Below are 18,808 nucleotides of genomic sequence, written 5' to 3' on the forward strand. Positions count from 1 at the left end.
AAAGGAAATAGTAAAAGTATGGATAAATGCAGTAGATTTTCTTCTTCATTTTTCTAAATAGTGTTTGACTATTGGAGCAAAGGTATTAATATTGCTTTATTTGCTTTTTTAAAAAAGTATGTTTAAAAACAAAAAGGCCAGGAGCACTGGCATGTGCCTGTAATCCCAGCTATTGGGGAAGCTGAGGCAACTAAGTTTGAGTAACTAAGTGATACCCTATCTCAAAATACAAAATAAGAAGGGCTGAGGATGAAACTCAGTGGTAAAGCACCACTGGGTTCAATCCCCAGTGCAGAAAAATGTGTGTGTGTGTGTGTGTGCGTGTGTGTGTGTGTGTGTGTGTAATATGTGTATATTAAAAAACAGGCAAAATTCATTCTATGAGGTCAATGTTACCCTGATACCCAAGATATTATTACCCAAGATATTATAAGGAAAAAAAAAAACTAGATACCATTATCTTTTATGACTATAAAAGTGAAAAATACTAGCAAACTAAATCTGGCTAAAGGATTATATACCATGACAATCCGGAATGCAAGGTAGGTCTAACATGAAAAATAATTGATATACTAGACTATATTATAAGAATAAAGGATAATAACCAAATTGTAATCTCAGTAGATACATAAAATGCATTTTACAAAATTCTAACACTTTCATGATAAAAACATTGAACAAGCTGGAAATAAAGAGAACTTCTCCCAAAATCATACAAGAAAACCCCACATCAATATCTTACTTAATGGTTAAAGACATTGCTTCCCTGCTAAGGTCAGGAGAAAGATAAGCATGGTTAGTCTTGCCACTTTTGTTTATTATTGTACTGGAAATTCTAGTCAGTACAATTAACCAAGAAGAGAAATTAAAGAAAAGCACACAGAAGGGGGAAAAGTAAAGCAGCTATAGAGCTACACATCCAATTCAATTCCCATTTAGCCATTTTTTGTTTGTTTTTGGAGAAATTAAAAAACTGACCCTAAAATTCATTTGGAAGCATATGGAAGCCAGAATTGGCAAAATAATCTTAAACATAGAACCACAAAGTTGGAGAATTCAAACTTCCTGATTTTGAAACATACTACAAAGCCCCATTAATCAAGACTGTGTGGTACTGACATGAAGCTAGACATGGAAAAGAATTGAAAGTCCAGAATAAATTTATAGTCAAATACTTTTTGGCAAGGAAAACAAGACAATTCAATGAGGAAAGAAAAGTCCTTTCAACAAGTGGTATTGAATAACCAGATATGTACATGCAAAAGAAGGAAGTTGGTCCTTTTCCTTATGGCGTACATAGAGATTAAGCCAAAGTGGATCATAGAACTGAATGTAAGAGCTGAAAGTATAAAACTCTAAGAGAAAATATAGGAGTTATTATTCATGACCTTGGTTAATCAAAGGCATTTTAGATATAGCACCAGAAACATGATTAAAGAAAAAAATAAATAGAAGTCAGTGAAATGAAAAACTTCTGTGCAACAAACAATACCATCACAGAGTAAAAAGAGAATCCACAGAATTGGAGAATAGTTCAGCAATCATCTTTCTGATAAAGGACTTGTATCCAGAATACACACACATCCACACACACATATACATTACAACTCATTAATAAAAATATAAATAACCCAAATACAAAATAAGCCAAGAATTTAAACAGACATTTTTCCAAAAAAAGATATAAAAATGACCAATAATCACACATAAAGTAATGTTCAAAAATATTAATCTAATGTCAGAAAAATGCAAATCAAAATTACACTAGAATGGCTAAAATAAAAACATGCTATATGATAGCCTCCTAATAGGATTAACAGCAAATTAATCTTAAAAATCATAAAATAGCAAGTATTGATGAGGACATATAGAATCCGAGCCCTCCCACACCACCAAAAGCACTATACAGATTTAATGCAATTCCTATTAAAATTCCAACATCTTTCATAGAAATAGAGTAATCATGAAGTTCATCTGGAAAAATAAGAGACCCAGAATAGCCAAAGCAATACTAAGCAAAAGTGAAGCAGGAGGCATCACAATATCAGACCTTAAACTATATTACAGAGCCATAGTAACAAAAATGGCACCAAAACAGACACATGGACCAATGGTACAGAATAGAAGACACAGAGACAAACCCACATAAATATAGTTATCTCATACTAGACAAAGGTGCCAAAAACATTCATTGGAGAAAAGATAGCCTATTAAACAAATGGTGCTGAGAAAAATGGAAACCCACATGTAACAAAATGAAATTAAATCTCTATCTCTCCCCTGCACAAAAACCAACTCAAAGTGAATCAAAAACTTAGGCATCGGAACAGAGAACCTATGCCTAATAGAAGAAAGAGTAGGATCAAATCTTCACCATGTCAGCTTAGGACCTGACTTTCTTAACAAGACCCCTAAGGCACAAAAAGTAAAATCAGGAATCAATAAATGGGATAGATTCAAACTAAAAAGCTTCTTCTCAGCAAAGTAAACAATCAATAACATGAAGAAAGAGCCTACAGAATGAGAGAAAATCTTTACCACATGCACCTCTGATAGAGAATTAATCTTCAGGATATATAAAGAACTCAAAAAACTTAACGCCAAAAATACAAATAACCCAATCAATAAATGGGCTAAGGAACTGAACTGTCACTTCACAGAAGAAGAAATACAATCCATCAACAAACATATGAAAAAATGTTCATTATTTCTAGTAATTAGAGAAATGCAAATCAAAACTATCCTAAGATTTCATCTCACTCAAGTCAGAATGGCAATTATCAAGAATACAAGCAATAATGTTGGCAAGGACGTGGGGGAAAAAATACACTCATACATTAGTGGTGGGAATAAAAATTGGTGCAACCATTATGGAAAGCAGCATGGAAATTCCTTAGAAAACTTGGAATGGAACCATCATTTGACCCAGCTATCCCAGTCCTTGGCCTATACCCAAAGGAATTAAAATCAGCATACCACAGTGACAAAGCCACATCAGTGTTTATAGCAGCACAATTCACAATGACTAAATACAATAACTAAACAATAACTAAACTACGGAATCAATCAAGATGCCATTCAACAGATGAATGGATAAAGAAACTATGGTATATATATACAATGGACTATTACTTGAAGAATAAAATTATGGTATTTTCAGATAAATGGATAAAGCTAGAGAATATTATACCAGGCAAAATAAGGGAATCCCTAAAAACCAAAGGCCAAATGCTTTCTTTGATAGGTGGATGCTAGTTCACAATAAAGAAGGGGGTTGGCTAGGGAAAAATAGAGGTACTTTGCATTAGGCAGAGGGGAGTGAAGGGAGGGGAGGGGACATAGGGTAGGAAGGATAGTAGAATGAATCAGACATTTTTACCCTATGTACATATATGATTACATGACCAGTGTGATTCTACATCATATACAACCAGCTGAATGAGAAATTATACTCCATTTATGTATGACAATGTCAAAATGCATTCTACTGTCAAGTACAACTAATTAGAACAAATAAATGGGAAAAAAAAGAATCAGAGCCCTAATGCATTGTTGGGGAGAATGGAAAATGGTCTAGCCAATTAGGAAAACTGCCAGTTCCTCAAAGCATTAAATGCAGAGTTACAAAAGAATCAGCAATTCTACTTCTAAGTATTTTCCTAAAAGAAAAAAAAAAAAAATTTGCACAGAAATCTTCATAGCAGCAAGTCATAACAGAAACAGTCCAGATGTTCTGCAGCTGATTAATGAATAAAGGTGAAATGCAATATATCTACACAATGAAATATTATTTGATAATAAAAGTAATGAAGGACTGATATATAATACACATGAATGGGTCTTGAAAATAGGATGCTACGTGAAAGTAGCCAGTCACAAAAGGTCACATATCACAAGAAAAGTCCAGAAGAAACAAATCCATAGAGATAAATAGATCAATAGTTACATAGGGCAGGGGTAGGAAATATTGAGGGGAAATAGGAGAAATAGGGGCTAATGGGTATGGACTGTTAATGGGTATGGAATTTCTCCTTGGGGTCATGAAATGTTATAAAATTGATTGTAATGCAAGTTGTACAATTCTGTTAATATCCTAAAAACCAATGAAATGTCTATTTTAGGTGGATTAATTTATGGTATGTGGATATCTCAATAAGCAGTTGAAATTGTCAACAAAAATAAGACAAGCCAGGCATGATGGCACACAACTTGTAATCCCAGCTACTTGGGAGGCTGAGGCAGGAGGATTGCAAGTTCAAGTCCAGTCTGGTGAAAACCAGGCCTCAAAATAAATAAAAAGGGTTGGGAATGCACAGCTCAGTGGTAGAGTACCCCTTGATTATATCTCCAGTACTAGAAAAACTTATATAAAATTTTAATGACATAGGCAAATTATTATGTGGTAATATTAAACAAAACAGCTGAAAACAAATTTATGCATATTTACATATGCATACGTTCAACTATATATGAAGTATATGCATAGAAGTCTCAAAACAAATATACCAAGCTAATTATAAAAGGATTGTTTCTCTTTACACTTTTGTGTTCTATATAAAATTTCTACAGAGTATGAATATTTCAATCAAAAAGAAATTTTTAAACAAAAGTGGTAACAACTCCGGGACCTACTTTCTATGAATCTGGTCTGATTCATAGAAGTAAATTTGCTTACTGAGATTTTTATCTGCACATTTTCTCCTATTTTTCTATGTATTTCTTTTCTATCTTCTTAACTCAGCAAGAGGAGCCCAAGACTAATACTCAGTTATTCACTTCTTTCTCATTCTTATATAGAACCTGCTAAGTTCATTTGCACCTAGTGAATAATCAAAAATATTGCTTACTCATTGGATAGCTGGCTAATACATTAAGATTTTGGAGATAAGACTCAATGCATGCATTTAAGAATACTGTTTTAGTTCGGGATTTTTGTTTGTATGTTTGTGTCTTTTGTTTCTTTGTTTTTTGTTTTTTGTTTTTTGTTTTTTGGTTGCTGTGACCAAAATACCTGACAAGAATAATGAGAGGAAGAAAAGTTTATTAGGGTCTCACAGTTTCAGAGGTCTCAGTCCTTAGATGGCCAACTCCTAAGGACCGTAGGCTCTGGGCCTTACTCAAGGCAGAACATCATGGTAGAAGAGTGTAGCAGAAGAAAGTGGCTCAGGACATCTCACCAGAAAGGAGAGAGAGTTCCCTTGCCACAGACAAAATATATACCCTGAAGGCATGCCCCCTAGGAACCACCTCCTCTAGCCACACCCTACCTCCCTACAGTTACCACCCAGTTAATCCCTACCAGGGGATTAATACACTGATTAGGTTAATATTCTCATAACCCAATCATTTCACCTGTAAACTTTCTTGCTTTGTCTTATAGGTGAAATCTCGGGGGACACTTCATATGTAAAACACAACCAATACTATTTCCATCTCCATGAAATAGAGTCTGGGAATAGTCAGATCCAACAATAAACCACTTAGAAAATATAAATATGATTTATTCTATTAAGTTGAATTCCGAGTGTTTTCATTTGTACAATTTGCACCAAACAGATTGGAAGAAAAAATTACTTGGTGGTATAGATGATTTTTCGACCAACTTCTCTTTATGTTAAAGATACAATTGAGGTAAAGAGACACTAAATAACTTGGGACAGGGAAAAAGGGGAAAATTACATCAAAAAGAATTAAGATGGATATAATAGCTAACATGATTGAGCATTTGCTCTAGGTCAGGTGTGGTTCCAAGAAGTCTGTATTCATTTCTTCATTAAATTCTCCCAACAATACTAAAAGATAAGTACTATTGCTATCCTCTTTTTATAGATAATGAAACAGAGGATTATAAAGTTTATGCTCACTTAATTTAAGTTTATGAAGTTAATATCAAAGATTCAAACTTAGATTGTCTGAGTCCAGAGATTGAACTTTGAAGCATTAAGTGCTACATCTTCATTTTGCCAAGAACATATAGTTCCATCAATTCTCTCCTTCCTGGAATAAAACTGATTAAAGATCTAGCAGATGCATTACAATGAGTTACAAAAAAAGGAGTAGTCTCCCCACCCCACCCCCTTTTTTTTTCAAATGAAAAATAAGGTATTTTGAAGAGATCCTTTTCCTATGTTTCATTACCTTCTTTGGTGACTTTGGACGAGGAAAGGTAATTCCATCCATTCCAATTCCTTAGGTAAAGGAACCACCTCACTGAGCCACAAGGGCCTCTTGAAGAGTGAGGCCAACACCTTCCCTACAGCTCCAGAGGCCTCAAGACCAGCACTCACCAGATTTAGAGCTCTGCTCTCCTTATGCCAACCTCCTCACCTCACTTTTGGTTCTTATCAAACTCTGTCTCTGCATGGAGTCTTTTGCTTGGTAACTCAGTTCAGATTCTGGCACACAGAAAAATCTGTCTTCTGGGACTATATGCTAATAGTTTTGATAAAGAGCACCTGGCTCTCATCTCTGGTATTACAAGCTTACTACATAGTCCATCCCCAACACCCTGCTGCCTCTCCACCTCCTAAGCCCTTACTGTCTGGTGGAGCATCCTCTTGCACAGCACTTGAGGTTCTACAAAAGTATTCTTCATCAGACCTCCCCTCTGTCCCTCCATAGGCATGTATGGACAAGGACACACACACACACACACACACACACACACACACACACACACACAGAGCAGGATCTGATAAAGCAAGTGTGTGCTGCTGATGGAAGCAGGCAATATGCGGTTCCCTGTCACATTTCTAGAACTTTAGAAACATTATTTAATAGACATAAGTCTTAGAAGAACCTGAGCGAATTTGCTGACTTCTGGGGAGGGAGCACACAGAAATCATGGAGCAAAAAGGAGCCTTCGAAAATACAATAGAACTCCTGTGTTTATCTGAGAAAAAAAAAAAAAAAAAAAAATCTCCAGGGAAGAAATTATTAACTTTTCTGCTACCCATTTTGAGGTCTGATCCTTTACTTCCCAGGAGGAAGAGTCAAAAGGAAGGCAGTTTTAAAGCAACAAAGTCAAAGCACCAAGGCAAAAGTGAGGTGAATGTTCCCAGATGTTTTAGTCAGCATTTTCATTGCTGCTAACTGAAAGATCGGAACAGAACAACTGTAGAGGAGGAAAGGTTTATTTAGGAGCTCATGGTTTCAGAAGTCTCAGTCTACAAATGGCTGGCTCCATTCCTCTGGGCTCAAGGTGAGGCAGGACATCATGGCGGAAGAGTGTGGCAAAAGGAAGCAGCTTACATGAAGATCAGAAAGCAGAGAGAGAAAGACTCCACGCTTCAGATACAGAATATATACCCCATAACCACGCCCCCAATGAACTACTTCCTCCAGCCAAACCCCACCTGCCTCTAGTTACCACTCAATTTATCCCATCAGGGATCAATTAAGGCTATAACCCACTCATTTCTCTTCCAAACCTTCTTGCATTGTCCACACGTGAGCTTTTGCGGGGACACCACATTTAAACCACAACATCAGAGGAAGTAAAATTTAGAATTTGTTGGCAGTCTTTAGGGCATGTTGAAGAAGAAGGAAGAGAAAGAGGAGGAGAGGAAAGGAAAAGGTGGAGGGGAGGGAGGGAAGAAGGGAAGGAGAAGAGTAGTAAGCTGGTAAGGAAGAACTGAATTGGCCAAAAATATTTCAGATGTTGAAATTCCATTATTCCTTTGATGTTTCTAGCCAACTAGAATGTTTTCCCTTTCCTCCTCCCCTTTCCCCCCATAATAGGGATTGAGCCCAGGGATGCTTTACAACTGAGCCACATCCCCAACCCCTAGCTCTTTTCATTGTTTTGTTTTCAGACAGGGTCTTGATAAGTTGCCCCTAAGCTGGCCTCTAACCTCCTATCCTCCTGCCTCAGTCTCCTCAGTCACTAGAACCGAAGATGTGTGCCACTGTGCAAGTCTCTCTTTCCCTTTTTGCTCAATTATTTTTCTGTTGTTCACATTGTATCTCTTCTTCCAACTACATTAGTTAGTGCTTTCCTTTCCTGTGGTATTTGTACTCTGTCTTTATGGCCTTTGATTTCTCTTGTCTAAATTTCAGCAACTGCTTGCTATATTCCATGCCCAGTGCCCCCACTGACTCTCCACCTCCTATGTGCTAGCTGTCTGATGGGGCTTCCTCTCACACAGCTCCTGTCCTCTCCTACCACTCACCCTGCTTGAAAAATTCACAATGTCTAAATCAGCCTGGCAGGTAAGGCCTTCCACAATTTGACATCAACCCACACTTCCAACCAACGTTATTTTTTCAGCTCTCAGCTTCTTATTAATAACATACATCAGTAAATCTTGAAGTTTTGATGACAAACAAGGAGGGATGCTCACGGAGGCCCAGTCACAAATACCTTTCTTGCTATAAGCAGAACTGTGAAGAAAACAGCAGAAGCAGCTTCTCCCCAGAGAAAAGTAGCTGAATGGAGACAAAACTGACTTCAGCAATTAGCATAGAATCCTACTGAAGATGCACTTGCACTGTGACACTATCCACCCAGACTAGAAGAAGGGCAAGAGCCCTAACACCTACAGCACAGAGGTGACAGAAGAAGCTGAGTAGAAAAGACATTGTTCATTAAGCTTTGTTCCAAAACTCACAGGGAAGTAGCATCTTCCAACACAATTTTACACATTTACAATCCTCTTTTACTCTGATCCACCTAAGGCTAGACACATTCGCTTTCTTCTTTAAGGAGCAGATTTGGGTAGACAGGGGATAAGAGATTGTAATCAGGCTGAACTAGGTTGCTCTATTGTGAGTTGGCCTACAATAGGCTTTCAAAAGGCCTCCAAATAAGCTTTCAAAATAATGGAGGGCAGTGAGTGGCTCATCAAGCCAACATCTGCTTAGGCCTGAGAGGACTCGCTTGCCAAAGGCATTGTTAGATCGGTTCTTCAACTAGTCAAGAAAAATTTACTTTGATGAACACAGACAGGCATTTTTCACAATCACCGTTATTTACAGTTGCAAATGCTGTGTGAAATATAGTACTTAAACTCAGCTGTGATTTAACACTACCTATTTCCATAATGAATGTTCAAAAGGATGAATCAATAGCCCTTCCAACAGAACATGTAATAGCTTTTAATAACAGAGGGGCATCTTTAATTATTTGAATTAAAATCAAGATCAAGGGGGTAAAAATTACAACTTATTTCTCCACAGGGTTAACAGTCAACCACCAAAGAACATATTCAGTTTTCATTAGTTTATATAAATAAGATAAAACATTGTATCTGATCTGATAAGTAATAACTCAAGAAAGGAAATATATGGACTTGTTTTTCCTTCAAATGTAAATATATGCTTGTAACAGGAAGAAGCTCACCATTGGACTGGCTTGTTTTACACTGATAATAAAATAAAAAACCCTTGTGCCAATATCCTATCCCCTAAATATTACATTCTTTCATTTTGGAACTAAAGCAGGCAAGATCAAACATTTTTTTTCTTTGTTTGCTTTTTAAACTAGTTCAAAATATTTTTTGCTTAACTAAATTTTTATTATTTTAAATTGTTTGTCATCATCCAGTTTGAAAAATAGTTGTTTGAATTAAGTCAAACTCATTCGTGTATGTACACACAATTGTTATTTTCACCATGCAATTTTAAATCTCCTTTTTAAGTACAGGCACTTTCTACTCTTGTAAGATGAATACTTTTAGCAAGCAACCGAGGCGAGGCGTACCTACAACTCCCATGGGTGGGTATAGTGTCGATTGAACTTTATCCCTTCTACTTCAGATTCTTCTGATAGATCATGTGCACTGATGTGTTTATTTATTGTATCCCCTTCCTGTATCCCTAATTACCATGACTTCAAAGAGTGAATTCATGCTTTTTCTGGAAGTTTCTAACCCTAATTAATTCCAAAGAGTAGCTGAGAAAACACACCATTAGCATCACTTTGCTATCAGTGACTATGTCTTGAGGCAGGAGTCACGTTCTGCATGGTATTCCTATGATTTTGTTTAAACACAGATACCTCGTGCAATGCTCTTTTACAGTGCCTACATGTTCACATGGTAGGTGCTCACAAAATGTTTGTGAAGTGACTGATCAAATAAATGAATCAACATTGACTGCAGCCATACATGTATTTGAGAAGAGTGGAACAAACACAACCGTGTGCCTTTCCTTGATGAAATGAAAATCCTAGATTCTAATGGACACAGATTGCAGTATGGCTAATCAAAATCGTTCTCAGTCAACTTTACTGTTACAAATTATTAATTGAAAAGAGAAGAAAATGTGAGTCTTTTATTATTTTTATGAAGAATGACTTACAGATTTTCAGAGTTGAAGGTGTTAGGGAGGGTTGTTTTAACATTAAAGTGCCTTCTCTAATCCATTTTTTTAATTTGTTCTATTTGGTTACACATGACAGTAGAATGTATTTTGATTCATTGTACACAGATGGAATAAAACTTTTATTTCTCTGGTTGTACATGATGTAGAGTTACACCATTCATGCCATCATGCATGTACATAGGGTAATGATGTCCATCTCATTCCATCATCTTTCCCACTCCCCTGTCCCTTCCCCTCCCCTCATTCCCTTATATTCTTCGACTGGGAAACACAACAACCACCATTCATTTTGTTTATGGCTGCTCTCACTGTTCAAAAGCAGAGTTTAGCACAACAGAGGCCATACAACCCACAAAACCTAAAACATTTCCTATTTGGTCCTAGCCAAAAACAGACTTATTGACCTCTGTTTTACAGTCAGTCTGTACACTCCCCCTTCTCCCTCCCCCTCTCTCTCTCTCTCTCTCCCTCTCTCTCTCTCTCTCTCTCTCTCTCTCTCTCTCTCTCTCTCTCTCTCTCTCTCTCTCTCTCTGTCCCTCCCTCCCTTCCTTCCTGCCTTCCTCAGAAAAAAGTTGCCTATTTTTCCTCTTGGATATTTTTCAAGTTTATCCTTACACCTATTAAATCTGGGCTTTCATCATCTCTCACCTGCACTAACTAACCCTTAACTGCATCCTTCACCTGTCACCAGGGCAATATATCTAAAACATACATACAATTGTTAAACTATTGGGAGACAATTCTCCATGTGTCTCTAACATTTATGTACATCTTGTGAACAGAGGTACTGACAGCTTTTGTTCTGGATTATCATTTCAGGAATATTTTTATAGCAAACATCCTTAGAAGATGCAGTATCTCCCGTCAGGAAAAAGAGCAGATTTGTTTGCTATCAGTTGATAAAGATTATCTCTCCCTTCAGGGCAAAGTTGGGCAGGTTTGCATGCATCTCTCTTAGGGAATACTGGCTAATCTTATGCTCTAAGGTTGGGGTTTCTTGACTGTGATGTAAACCCACTGTGTGCACAGCGTCCACCTGGCCCTACTTTCCTATTATTTCCATGGACCTCACACAATATGAACTTGAAGTGCATACTGCCTTCTGTGATCCTGGAGTCTTGTGTATTCTATAAGCATCAATGAAACTGTAACAGTCTTCCTTGCAAACAGATTAAATCTCGACCCCTCATAATTCTTGACATTTGCCCCTTTCTCCTTTCTTTCCATCAACTATAGACTGAAGTCCATGTTCTTTAGCCTGTGATAAATGGCCCTCAGTAACCTGGATGCACCTGTTCCTCTAGCTACATCTCCTGTTGTGCCCTAGCAATGTTAACTTGTGGTTCCTATCTGTTCATAGCTCTTTGATTAGCACATCCTATTCTGGGTCTCCCCACCTTTGCTTAAGCCTGAATTGCCTTCTAATCTCCCCAGTTACACTCCCCTTTTCTTCTTCCCTACCTCAGTCTTCCTTGGCCTGCAACCTCTCTTTTCATACTTTAAGTGCAATTCAGCTTTATCTCCTTGAAAGACCATCCATGAATGACTCATCCCAGAGTCCCTCCTCCAGGTCTGCAGAACCCCCTGAGAACAGCTCAGTCACAGTCCTTGCCATTTTTTTTCAAGTGTCCCTGTGTGCTTGTCTTGCTCACAGGCATCTAAATTCTTCAAGTGAAGAGGAAGTATCTTCCTCATCTTGATGCTCCCCACCCCCTCAAACTCATTTCATATGAGCACCTGCGGATGCTCTGGAAACATTTATTTAATGAATCTGAACTGAAATAAGCTAAACTGATGTCTTAACCTTAATGTCTTCAATTCTCACTCTAGGAATATGAAAAAATATATATTCACTTATATTCTTCGACTGGGAAAGTTGCTTTCCTGCTTCCTTTTAAAACATCATTTTTCCTTTTATAATATGATTCATTAACACTCAAGACTTCCCAGAGGAGGTAAGAATTTAATAAAATGTTCTAGAGAAGTTTGTTATTTTTCCAAATCTGGTTATGTTCTCTAAACCACATTGCATTTGCCAAATGATTCCTGTTATCTGTAATTGCAAACAGTCCAATTATTTAACACTAAGCACTTGAGAAATACACTGAATAATGCCAAAGAACATGCACCATGTGGACAGACGCAGCCTGGCCTGAAGACTCGACTCCTGGGGACACCCCAGTATGGCAATGTTCTATCAGCTCTAGAGAGAGTATTTTCTAGTCTTTTGGTTAATTGAGTGGGACAGAGTGTCACATAAGTTGCAGGGTGGGAAGGATGCCATCAACACATTTTTTCAGGTCAGCTTACATGAGGTGAAATTCATCATTGGAAAGCACAGAGAAAGCTCTGCCTCTAGCCCTATGAGAACATCTCCAACTCCCTTGTTGGTAGCAACCAGTGAATTAATAATTAGTGGACTGTTCATGCTCTCCTGATTGCTCCAGGAGAGAATTTATCCCTGTTTTAAAAAATGAAAGAGAAAGTCGGGGGGGGGGGGAGGATATAAAGAGGAAACAATTGTTTGGCATTCTAAGTTCTTTAAAGTTCATATATTTAATCTCACCCATAGAAATAAGGTCAGCCAATACAGTCTCCTATCCAGAGGTTAGCATTGGTGTGCTAAAGTTCTTACATTATCCCTGATAGTTTAAATGAACCCACAGACAATGCAGTAGGTAGAATGAGAATTGTACCATGCATTCCAAGCAAGGAATGTAATGTCTAAGGAAACTTGGCTAAAATATCCCCACACTAAATATTTCTTTGGATATCATTTTTATACACACCCTGATGAAAAAAAAAAATGTGTCTTGTAGCTTTCCATTCACTTTTCCAGATAACAATCATCTCTGGTTACTGTGAACTTGGATTAAGAAATTTAATTTGACAATTTGACTAATCCTACAACAGCTGTCATCAAATATATTAATGTTTTCTTTTTTAAAAGCACAGTAACAGAAAAGGGACACATTCTGCCTTTATTTCAAACTAAGATACAAAACTAAAACATTGCACCACGGCTGCTGGTTCACGAAACTGGTTCATCCTTTGAATTGTTTGCTTACTACCAGTAAAAAGCTAAATACATCGAACCATATAAATATAATTCTTCCAATGTATTAATTAATGACTCTATGAAGAATATATTTAGACTTCATATGAGTGAGAGTGGTTCCAGAATTTGAAAACTTTGGCCATTAAAACATAATAGACATATGCGAAGTAGTCCATGATGGCGTTCCTGATAGTCTCAAAGCAAATACCACAGCTTAGGCTGCCAGTGTTTAGAGGGATAGAGCAAAGGCTGAGGGTCTTGCCAAGAGTATACAAAGTTCTGTCCTTAATTCCTCACTCCCACTAATGATGAGCTATCTGGGGACAGTATTTTCCTGAAGACAGAAACTCCGAGGTCTGCTCTTAGACCCATATTATGGAGGTGTGGACAGTGGGCTATAATTTCACTCATTCTTTGTTTTGCTCAAGATCAGCACAGAAACATACAGTGTAAATACAAAGTCATAAACACAATGGAAAAATACACAAAGATATCATAAGCCCACAAAAGAGAAACATCTAACATGGAAGAAGGTTGGATGTCAGGGAAAGCATCATTCAGCAGGGAGAGTTCCCACAGTCCCTCACTAATCCACAAAGTGGGAACCATTCTTTCTGTGAGTGTCTTTTAAATGTATTTTTTCTTCTATGAGTTATCATTGCTATTCATCATTTTTTTTATATGAATTTGAACCTAGGGGTTTTTGTAGTATAGATATTATTATTATTATGTCATGTTTAATTAAAATATTTTTCTAGCCTGATTTTTTCCTTTTAATATTAGTGATGTTATTTTGCATTGTATGGTATTTTAAATTTTTACTTATTAATACCTGTTATTTGCCAGTCTAAAAAAAAAAAAAAAAAACATAATAGAGCCAAGTGTGGTGATACATACCTATATTCCAAGCAGCATCTTGCTGAAGCTGAGGTAAGAGGATTGCAACTTCAAGATCAGCCTCAGCAAATTGGTGAGCAACTTAGCAAGACCCCATTTCAAAATAAAAATTAAAAAGTTCTGGGGATATGGCTCAGTGGCCAAGCAACCCTGGGTTTAATCCCTAGTATTCCCTCCCACAAAAAATAAAATAATAGAAAATGTTTATTTTGAGAACATATTTCTCAACATTCTGTGAATATGTTAGTATTTGATAGAAAACATAAAGATTTTCATCTTTTGCTTTCTTATAAAAATTATATAGTTAGCATATTGTCTTAAGATAGTAGGAAAAACCTTCAGTAAGTGTGTGGCAAAGACAAAGTTTATGGTCTATTTCAAAGAGTACCGTAAGTGACACTCAAGTACAACATATCTTTGTCTATTTTCTAAGGTTAACATTTTATGAAAGAAAAAGTTCAGGATCTCCAAAATTAATCAATGCACTCATTATCAAAATTCTAAGCACATGATTCTCACTAGGGGACTATGTCAAGAGAGCTAGTAAGTAGCTTTCCAATAATGTTGACAATGCAAGATTATTGCAATATTTGCAAAAGGAATTGCAACAAAAAAAAGACTGCATATTTACTTCATTAGCTTTAGTCTTTGCCCCCTGAATAGCAGAGATTAAATTCATTTGCATCAAACTTTGGTGGCAATCTTGAAGAAATTATTATCCCCTTTCCAGCACTATTTTAAAAGTACTTACTTTGTTTTTAGATGTTCTGAGATTTTTAACCTCTCAGGTACCAGAAACTTTCAGCAGAATATTCATGTAAAATCACGAATCTTTCATGACTGGGACCCTGGGACAGCTGCAGCCAGATTTGCTGTGGGTTGTCCCAGGCACCAGCTATGCTGACAGTTACAGGGAATGTTCTCCCAGCAGGGCGAGGTTTCCTTGTATGCTGATACTTAACCAAGCATGGTCAGCTGTGTTAAGTTTGAGTAAACAACAAGCAAGGTATAATTGCTACTGTGTCCAAATATTTATTGTATGAAAGTTAGTGCCTTGCTGGCTCAAATATACTTATTATTATACTTTGAAAAACATTCAGGTGATATCTGGTGGCAAAAGTTTGGTGGCAATTGAAAATTCTGTAGTCTACTTTTACTTTGCAGATGACCTCCCAGATCCCCAACTACCATCTTCTTTGCTCTAAGAAGGATGACCATTTTAAAACAAAAGTTGTAGGCTTATAGGTTGCCTAATGTAAAAGGCTGCTTTCGTGGTTATTTATCATTTCTATTGTCTGAGACATGATTTCATCACTAATCTTCTGACTCATCATAGTTTTTGTTTTTCTCTCTGGAAGAGTTCTACCATATTGCACATTCCATTTTCAGTATGTTGATGTTTTTCACAGTTATATTTTACAGACTCATTTTACTTTTAAATTCATATTGCAGTTGCATTCTCAGTTGCAGTTAACATTACAGTATTTTCTCCAGTACAGATAAAAAAACACATGTTTTCCTCACTCCTTCCAAAGCTCTTCTTTGAAGTGGATCCTACTCCTTGTAGAGGAGACTTTTGAATGACAAGACTAATTCCAAAGCAAGGATTTAACGACCCACAAAAGGCTCATAAGCAACTAGAAAAATCCTATTTATAGTTAGTGCTATAGATAAAACAATTTGGTATTTACTCTAGCTCAATTTTATAACAAAGGAAGCACAAGTATAAATTAGCCCTTCTTTTAGTATAAGAAAAATAATACTGTCTATAATTAAAGACCATATGTTTTGATGTGGATCTGAAAAAAAAATCTAAATTTTGGTTGATGTGGGGGATACCAGGGGCACTCGACCACTGAGCCACATCCCCAACCTTATTTTGTATTTTATTTAGAGATAAGGTCTCACTGAGTTGCTTAGTGCCTCACTTTTGCTGAGCCTGGCTTTGAACTCACAATCCTCCTGCCTCAGCCTGGGATTACAGGTGTGTGCCACGGTGCCTGGCAAAAGTCTAAATTTATAACTGCTAAATTAAAAAATTACAGCTACGGTTAACCCTTTTCAAAACCTTTCCTCATATAACTGGCATAATATTTATTGGTTAGCTTTTTTCCAATTTATTGGAAATGTCCAAAAGCAGCAATAATGTTTGATTTCTTAATACCAGGGACTCAGTCCAGGTCTTGTCATCAAATCTTCGGATCTATTTATCTAAATTTATTTGTACAAATTCTAAGTGTATTTGAATCTAAGCCACTCATAGTTCTGACATATTTTAGGTCTGCATATTAGACAATTCTTCTGACTGTTAAAAACATGGTTTCAGTAAGGCAGGATGGGATGATTTCTAATCTTTTATTCTCAAAAGTTCAATGTTCTAGAATCCTCCAAGAAATCATATTGTTTTCAATGTAGCTTATTTCAGATCTTATGAGCCTCAAAATCTGGAGCACTTTCTTAAATCTATTCTTAATAATTTCTGCAGTAATAACTGAGACCTTTTACTGTCAGACACACAGAAAACACATTTCAATAGGAGAGAACAAAAGTTTTGACAGGTAGAAATGAACTGTAAGAAATGTTAGCAGCGTTCTAAGAAGTGGAAATGTTTTAATTCTCTGTTGCTATTAAATTGAAAGTGATATGCATTGACAAAAGCTACATATCTAGGTATGCCAGGAATATTGGGACCAAAGAATACGAAACATGGAAAAGAAGAAGTCCTTCCAACTTGGTTGCAACATGATAAGATACACCACTTTCCAGAGAAGGTGAGCTTCCAAAGAAACACATCATCCCACTGCTGTTCCCACAGGAAGTTGTTTTGGGGAAAAAGAGAAAAAAAGCTGCCAATGTTGCAATGACTTAGGGTCCTCACCGTCATGGACACAGGAGATTCACCTGATGAGAAGATAAGTAAGAGAATAGAGATTTTCACATCTATATTAGCTTAAGAAATTTCACTGAAAGTTTCACCATCCATAATTATGTATTTATATTCACAGTTCTATTAAAAAATATAAATACATCTGATATATTCTTGGTTGGTGAATATTTCTGAGTAGTGGCATTGTAGGTAGTGGGATGATGGAGAATTTTCAATGTGTAATTTGTACTACTTTGCATTGCTTACTTTTTATTTGTTTGTATTACTTTTTTATTTTTTACAGACTGCATTTTGATTCATTGTACACAAATGTGGTACATCATTTTGTTTCTATGGTTGTACACAATGTAGATTCATACCATTCATGTAATCATACATGTACATAGGGTAAGTATGTCTGTCTCATTCCACCATCCTTCATAACCCCCTTACTTTTAAATATAGCTGTTTCCTTTGTAATTTGTAAACAGAAATTGTGATATACCATGTAGTTTGAATAAAACCTAAATTTGTCCTGACCATCCATGCTAAGAATTAATTTATGATGAACTATATACCCCTGTGACAAGTTTAATAAGTAAAACTTTACTTTTAGTTATTTAGTGGGTCTTCCTCTAGAATAAATCATTTAAAAATGAAATTCCAGTGTGATATGGGCATTAATAAAAATGCAGCTCAGTACTTGGCTTAATCCCTGCCTGCTGGGGGATATACAATCACAATACAGGATTTGACAGTTTCCCAAAGAGCACATGCCACATGCTGGGGCCTAGGGGACTTCTTTCAATTTCCATGTTTGCATTTCTCAGTGGGACACAAGTGATGGAAAATACATATAAGTGAGTGCAAAGCCTAAAAGACTCACAATTTACAATACTCAGGGTTCAGGTCAGCCAGGGATTAAAGTTGCTATGACTAGCCACTTAACTCTGTCACAGCACCCCTTCCAAATTCTCTCACCCATCAAAAAAATAATCATCACCACATCTTCAGTTTTGGTGCCAGGCACACTTCTATTCATATTACACATGTCTTACCTACATTTGTCTAAAATCTAATTCACGGTCTCCCATTCTCCACTGAATGTTCTCCAGGAAACTGATCCTAATATAAGACAGAAATTCCTACATAGGATGTTCCAGGGAATGCTCTCAGGATTAATACCTGTAGAGTTCGTGAGGAAGCAAGATCGTGTAGAGGGAGAATTTGAGTGGCACTGGAAACTCAACAGAGCCTCATTCAGTCCTATGAGGAAATTGGAGCCTGCAAAGTTATCCCTGGTTAGGCTAGGAAATCAGACATTAGAACTCTCTTCAATCTGTAGTTGCAGGCAGGGGCAGCACCTTGGCCCAATGGCTCTCTGCAGTCCAGCCACCAGGAGCAATACAGACATCTTATCCTAGTATCTGGGAAGTCATTGCTTCCTTTCTGAGAGCTGGATCTGAGCAGTGCTCCATGGCATCCAGTACTCTAAATACAACAACATCTTTCTACAATATTGGCTCCTATTGAAGTAAGTTATCAAACTGAGTCCCTTGTTCTGTTTGACTCACTTGTATCTTCTTAATATGTCATCATGCATAAATATTTTCTAGTTTATAAATTTATCCAATTTGATTCAATTCAACAACTATGTGTTGAAT

The 18,808-nt window shown here is 36.8% G+C and overlaps 1 protein-coding gene across 3 annotated transcripts in view; it reads right to left on the reverse strand.

Annotated features, from left to right (window-relative positions):
* The window catches only part of LMNTD1 (lamin tail domain containing 1), a 475,302-nt gene that overhangs the window by 395,341 nt on the left and 61,153 nt on the right, over positions 1-18,808 (reverse strand). The window contains exon 2 of one of the 3 annotated variants that reach the window (XM_079139427.1): positions 8,257-8,427. The exons of 1 other annotated variant lie outside the window; for it this stretch is intronic. The gene's annotated coding sequence lies outside the window, so the exon portion shown is untranslated. Of the gene's footprint in view, positions 1-8,256; positions 8,428-15,029; positions 17,562-18,808 lie in introns of those variants that run through there. One more of the 3 variants, XM_079139422.1, reaches the window with a different exon arrangement.

This window comes from Sciurus vulgaris, assembly GCF_902686455.1.
Source record: "Sciurus vulgaris genome assembly, chromosome: 5".
Classification (NCBI taxonomy): Eukaryota; Metazoa; Chordata; class Mammalia; order Rodentia; family Sciuridae; genus Sciurus; species Sciurus vulgaris.